The following is a 6,932-nucleotide window of genomic DNA, read 5'->3' as shown; positions in this document are numbered from 1 at the left end:
GGTAAATTTGCTTACCAAAGTTGAGGAGGTAGGGGCTGGTCATTTAAGGAACATTAAACTCTCTCTATGGAACCAGGTGGAAGGCCTACAGGAATAAGTGTCTGTTGTGGTGTGTGCTTGTGTGGACACTTAATCTGGGTGTGGGGATTTGGGAAGCCTCCTTACCTTCCCTTATTTTGTGTTACTTTCTCTCCTCTTCTTCCATTTTCTTCTCCTCCTTCTCCTTATTTTTATTTTTTGGTATGTTTTACATTGTAACTTTATTTATCTACAGATCTCTGGGTTTTTAAAAATATCTGCACCAGGCCAGGCGCGGTGGCTCACGCCTGTAATCCCAGCACTTTGGGAGGCCGAGGCGGGTGGATCACAAGGTCAGGAGATCGAGACCATCCTGGCTAACACGGTGAAACCTCGTCTCTACTAAAAATACGAAAAATTAGCCGGGCGTGGTGGTGGGCACCTGTGGTCCCAGCTACTTGGGAGGCTGAGGCAGGAGAATGGTGTGAACCCAGGAGGTGGAGCTTGCTGTGAGCCAAGATGACGCCACTGCACTCCAGCCTGGATGAGAGCGCGAGACTCCGTCTCAAAAAAAAAAAAAAGAAAAAAAAAAATCTGCACCATCGAACATTTTTCACCCTCCTCCCTCTGTCTTACCCTTAGATATTTCTTTGATACCGTCGGAACAGCCTGTACCCAGAGCTTGGATCACGGGCTCCTCAGCAATCTGTACATGCATTTGTGTCACTGAGTAGTGCTAAATAAGATGAAGTGTTAAGATTATAGAGATCTGTATTAGGTTACAGATCCTGAGACATCATGTGAGGTGGTGTGACAACTAATGTTCCCTGGCACATTTTCCTAGCTTGGCCTTTCTGCAACCTGTGCAATTTTCAAGGAAATGGCTGAGTGGTTTTGTTCTGGTTGAGTGGCAGGGAATGGGGACATGTTGGGAGACACCCATCTTATCTTCTTTTCAAATTGCGCCGAAGATCAGAAACAGGAAAAAAAAAGTCCAGCCCGGCTGGTTGTTACTGTTGACATGGCATGTGAGCTAACTCATGCTGAAATGCCCTCCTAGGTACAGTGATTGCTAAGATAGCTGCAAATATAGGCTCCTTTTTAGCTAAGTGTTTCCTTATATGGGGCTGCTCAATACTGAAAAGAATTGATGTTTTTTACTTTTCTACTGCCTTGAGTGCCCTGGTGTGGGAAAGCCCTGGGCTGGGAGCGTGATGCTGCTGAGAGTTGAGCAGAGAAACTCGGTGGTGCTCTGCAGCCTGTCCCCGCAGAAATCCTGGCCGACTTCAGGGAGGGGAAGTGGGTGAGATCTCTTTGTATATCCTGACCTAATCATCATAGCCCTTGGCCCCTCGGTCTATGGCTCGTGGTCTCTGTCCCTCTGTAGACAGTATGAGTTTCATCAGCCTGAAGATGGCTGATCAAAACAGCATTCTGCAATGAAGCCAAGGAAATATACTGAGTACAATGACACTCCTTTATTTTCAGTACAATAAAAATAAAATCCTTCTCTAATCATGAATTATTTTTGACATCTGAATCTGAGCTCACAAATCCCAGTTTGCAGAGCTAGTTTTATTTACTTGGATGGAGTGTGAAAGAGTCCCAGACCAGAGGTTTAGGAGAGGTGGCTCTGCTGTGTTTCAGGCTGGGGCCTGGTGGTGCGACTGGGCTATGGCCTGGTTAGTTGTAGGAGACTAGTAAGGGGCAGAACCATGCATCTGATGTTCCCAAAGGACTGAGGCAAGTGCTGAAGGGCAGGACACCCAGCAGAGCTCTGATAGGAATTGAGAGCACGGCTATGGCAATGACCACGAGGGGGTGGTTGCTGCAAGCAGGGGGAAGCAGAAGGGCACCTCGTGTCCTAACGGGGCCAGGGCATTACAGTGGGAAGCAGGAGAGGTTCCCAAATTCTGGCAAGCAGAGTGTGGCATCAGGAAACCTGGTTTTAGACAGCAGGGCTTTGCTGGAATTCAGGGGTGGGGCTCTGATTCCCAGCAGGGAGATAGGAAAAAAGCCAGGCAGAACCCCAGTGCTAGACAGTGACGGGAGCACCGGCAGGGTTATCCAGACAGGGAGTTTTTACTATGTTTTCAGGGAACTTAGAGAGTCTTATCTTAGTGACCTATTATCAGAACTGAGGCACCGTGTCAGGGATAAGCTAGTTACCATATTGACTTGAACCTGGATTCCTTGAATCACTCCTTTCTCAGCCCAGGAAGGCTCAGCTGGGCTGAACCTAGAGGTGAAGGTCAAGTGGATGATGTGTGTGCAGAGGAAGGGAAAGAAGTGGGGCAAAAATGAGCTACAGATGCTGGGACCTTGCCTAAAACCTGATAATTCTTGGTTTAACAGGCTGTTGTGAGTTCAACATTAGGTATGGCATATTAAAGCAATTTCAGAAAAAAAATTCATGTGAAAACTCAGGTCACATAAGAATGGAGGTTTTTCCATAGAAATTTTATAAGACAGAGGTGCTAGGGTGTCTTCAAGCATAGAACTTTTGCCTTGGCTGTCTGTTTTTCTGCAAAAGCCCTTTCTTCCTCCTCTAGGCCTCTGTAACCCCTGCTTAGTCTACTGGTCTTTTATTATTATTATTTAGAGATGGGGTCTTGCCATGTTGCTCAGGCTGGTCTTGAACTTCTGGGATCAAGCAATTCACTAGCCTTGGCCTCCCAAAGTGCTGGGATTACAGATGTGACCCACTGCACCCAGCCATACTAAGCTTTAAAAACTCATTTCGGGCCGGGCGCCGTGGCTCACGCCTGTAATTCCAGCACTTGGGGAGGCTGAGGCGGGTGGATCACCTGAGGTTGGGAGTTTGAGACCAGCCTGACCAACAAGGAGAAACCCCGTCTCTACGAAAAATACAAAATTAGCTGGGTGTGGTGGTGCATGCCTGTAACCCCAGCTACTAGGGAGGCTGAGGCGGGAGAATTGCTTGAACCAGGGGTTGGGGGGGCAGAGGTTGCGGTGAGACGAGATCGCACTATTGTACTCCAGCCTGGACAACAAGAGCGAAACTCCTTCTCAAAACAAAACAACACAAAAAACCTAATTTAAGTAACCCTTTTCTGGGGAAGCCTTTTCTGCATCCCTGACCAGGTGGCATTCTGCTGCAAAGTTCTCAGCTAGCTAAGTTGGAATTTTACATATTTTTGCCCTATCATTTAATTACTACCAACCTCTCCCACTGAAAGGCACGTTTCCTGAGGATAGAGGGCATGTCTGTCCTTTTGTTGCTGTGTCCATAGACTTAGCCCAGTGCCTGGTATATTTTAAGTGTTCAGTTAACATTTGTTGACTGATTGAATGAATATTTTGAGGGAAATAGAATTCTTTCTTTGTAGGAGAAAGTAGGAGCATTACTGATGGTATTTGGTATTGTAGAACACTTAGGAAAATAGACCTAGAAACATATTTCAAAGACCCCCAAGATATCTGAGCAGACCAGACTGGAAGGAATTGTAAAGTCTGGAAATACTGATAGCTGTGTCCTTATATCTTTGGCCCAGATTTGACATAAAAATAGGCAAAGGTGAATCTAAATAGGTTTTTAAAGGAGATTCAAGTTCATCTACAGGACAAATAGAGGGTACCACAGTTCTATCCTGTTTTCCCCTCTCCTTACCCCCTACATTCTGCATTCTGCATCCTGTCCCCACAAATTTATGTAAGTTGATACAAAAATAAACACTGGATGCATTCTTTTTTTTTTTTGTGAGGAGTCTCGCTCTGTTGCCCAGACTGGAGTGCAGTGGTGCGATCTCGGTTTACTGCAACCTCTACCTCCTGGGTTCAAGTGATTTTCCTGCCTCAGCCTCCCGAGTAGCTGGGATTACAGGTGCCCACCATCATGCCCAGCTAATTTTTGTATTTTTAGTAGAGACAGGGTTTCACCATGTTGGCTAGGGTGGTCTCAAACTCCTGACCTCAAGTGATCCTCCCATCTCGGCCTCCCAAAGTGCTGGAATTACAGGCGTGAGACACTGCACTCGGCCTAGATGCATTCTTTAAGGAGGAAATAAGTCATGCCCATAGCTAGAATGGAGGCTGTAGAGTGGGGTACCCCTTATTTAGTTTTGATGAATCTGATAATTCTTTGGTTTCCAGGAGCAGAATCTAACATTGGCCATGGTGTAAATTGCATAATCCAAGGGAAGGGTGGAAAGCCAGGCTTGGAAATGAATTAGAATGGGAACATCTCTATGTAGCCAAAACTATGATTCGGCCTTGCCTGGGTAGAGCTGTGTATGTATTTTCTAAAAGCCTATTTCATTTTTATTCTATTTATCAGGTTGCTTGGGTCTCAAGTTCTAAGAGAAAGCAGCTGTTTGTGTTGTTTTCTGCCCAGAAAATCTTAATACTTCCACCAGACTTTACCTAATGGGGAAGATAATTTCTTAAAAAAATATAAAAAAGTGGGCCGGGCGCGGTGGCTCACGCCTGTAATCCCAGCACTTTGGGAAGCCGAGGCGGGAGGATCACGAGGTCAGGAGGTCGAGACCATCCTGGCTAACATGGTGAAACCCTGTCTCTACTAAAAATACAAAAAAATTAGCCAGGCGTGGTGGCAGGCGCCTGTAGTCCCAGCTACTCAGGAGGCTGAAGCAGGGAGGCTGAACCCGGGAGGCGGAGCTTGCAGTGAGCAGAGATCACGCCACTGCACTCCAGCCTGGGCGACAGAGCAAGACTCCGTTTCAAAAAAAAAGGGACGTGCTATTTCCTAAAAAAGGAAGTAGGAGTGCGGGGCACCATCAACAAATGAATGGATGAACAAAAGGTTGTATATAGAGATGAAATAGGATATTATTCAGCCTTAAAAAGAATTGAAATTCTGACACACGCTACAATATGGATGATCCTTGCAAACATTATGCCAAGTGAAAAAAGCCAGAAACAGAACCAATACTGTATGATTCCACTTATATGAGGTTCCCAGAGTAGTCAAATTCAGAGAACAGAAAGTAGCATTGTGGTTCCCAGAGCTAGGGGAAGAGGGGAATGGGAAGTTACTGTTTAACAGGAACAGAGTTTCAGTTTGGGATGAGGAGAAAGTTCTGGAGATGGTTGATGATAATGGTTGCATAACAATGTGAATTAATTAATTTATTTATTTTGAATTGTGTAGCCCTTTGTTAGCAACTAAAATAGAAGGTATCTGTTGTACAACATGGGTAGTAATTGACTATAACTGGAGATTTATTATAATACAGATCATTTATAAATGCAATTTATTGGAAAGCTTCCACCTTTTTGTTTGTTTGTGTACAATTTGCAAAACTATTCTGAAAGCGGAATATATGTGCACGAGTCTGCAAAGAGTGCAAATTTAGGATACGGTAAATGCTTTTCAAGTTACTTTCAAAAAGCTGTCTGCCACAACTGAGCCTTTACATTCTTATCTTTTTTGATCAAAATATTTTGATGCCAGCCTTCCTTCCACTGCCCTAAACTATAAAGCAATTTTAATGAGTTGAAATTAAGGAAGGACTATGTCTACTAGAAAAAAGAGAAGAAAGTTCTATTAGTTTGAGGTTTCAGAATCCCCCCAAACCAGGACCAGTATCTTGGTAAAGGCTAGGCTGGGACCCTGGACAGAGCATGAGAATGTGCAGGTGGCCTCCCTGAGGATTCAGAGCTTCACTGGACTGTGAGTGCTCCAGTTGTGTAACTCACTGAACTGTCTTGCCAGTTTCTACACTGGCTTGACTGGGCATAATTCAAAAAGGAAAAGCTCATATTCTTCCATTCTTCTGGAGCTCTGTGATAGCATTTAACACCCTAAAGCGATGTCTTCCACATATAATATTATGGTGTTTCCTCAAGTAATTGCTAATAGATACAGGGTCTAATTGTTCTATAATACTCATACCCATTTTATCTAGATGTTCAATGGATCTATAAGTCTCCCCCTGGGATTCATCATAGTAACCGTAACGGAATCTTTGATCCCAATGGCAAAAATCAGAAGAAACCACAAAGAAATTACTAGGATCTGCTAGATATTTACTGAAGAGTTTTCTGAATTCCTGTTCTTTTGACTCGCTCAGAGCTCCAACCCGTACAGGAATAATGGTAAACTCATCCTTATGGATTTCCATGGCTTTAGCTCTATAAGGCAAATGCATTTCAATACTGTGTTCATCTTTGTCTGCAGAGACATGTGTTCAAACATTCCTGTCTTCCACAGTTCTCTATAAATCTTTTGGTCAATACGAAGGTCATACAGAGGTGTCCTATATATATCCACACTGGAAAGTGCACACTGAGAGAGGGACACACGATGAGAAGGCCCAAGGATGAAAATTCCCTGGGTAATAGATGGATCCACTTGTTTATAAGCACGGGTGGCACAAGACCCACAGTACGTATATCCTGCATGGGGTGCAATAATGGCTCTAGCAGGTCTTTTTGTAGACTTTACTTGTGAAAGCCAACCTTCTAGCTGTGCATTCAGCTGTGGTCCTGAGGCTGCGTACCAGCTCCAGAGTGGCTGGCTTCCCAGCAGACCACTCGGTTGGACATCTTGATGCCTGTGCCGCCTACGGTGCACAAGGATGAATCAACAATGTGAGTATATTTAATGCCACTGAACTGTACACTTAAAAATTGTAAATTTTATGTTACGTATATTTTACCACAATAAAAATAAAGAACCAGAGTTAATCAATGTCAAGACAAGGAGAATGGAAGGTCATGGTCATTGGAAGAAAAGGCCACCTGGACAACTGGTAGAGTGGACTGGACACCTGCAAGCTCCAGCTTTTCTGTGTATCTTTGGGCAAGTCCCAAAACCTCCCAGAACCTCTTTTTCGCAAGGATAATAACACCAGCCCTATTACCTACTTCATAGGAACTGGATGGTACTGTGAAAGTATTTGGTAAATGTTAAACATTCTGTACAAAGGGAA

At 44.3% G+C, this 6,932-nt stretch overlaps 1 pseudogene; it reads right to left on the bottom strand.

Annotated features, from left to right (window-relative positions):
* Nucleotides 1–5,661: 5,661 nt before the first annotated feature.
* Nucleotides 5,662–6,546, bottom strand: LOC129039122 (protein MEMO1-like; annotated as a pseudogene).
* Between the last annotated feature and the right edge of the window lie 386 nt (nt 6,547–6,932).

Source organism: Pongo pygmaeus, chromosome 5, assembly GCF_028885625.2.
Source record: "Pongo pygmaeus isolate AG05252 chromosome 5, NHGRI_mPonPyg2-v2.0_pri, whole genome shotgun sequence".
NCBI lineage: Eukaryota > Metazoa > Chordata > Mammalia > Primates > Hominidae > Pongo > Pongo pygmaeus.
The sequence above is the reverse complement of the archived record's forward strand: the minus strand, read 5'-3'. Positions and strand labels throughout refer to the sequence as shown.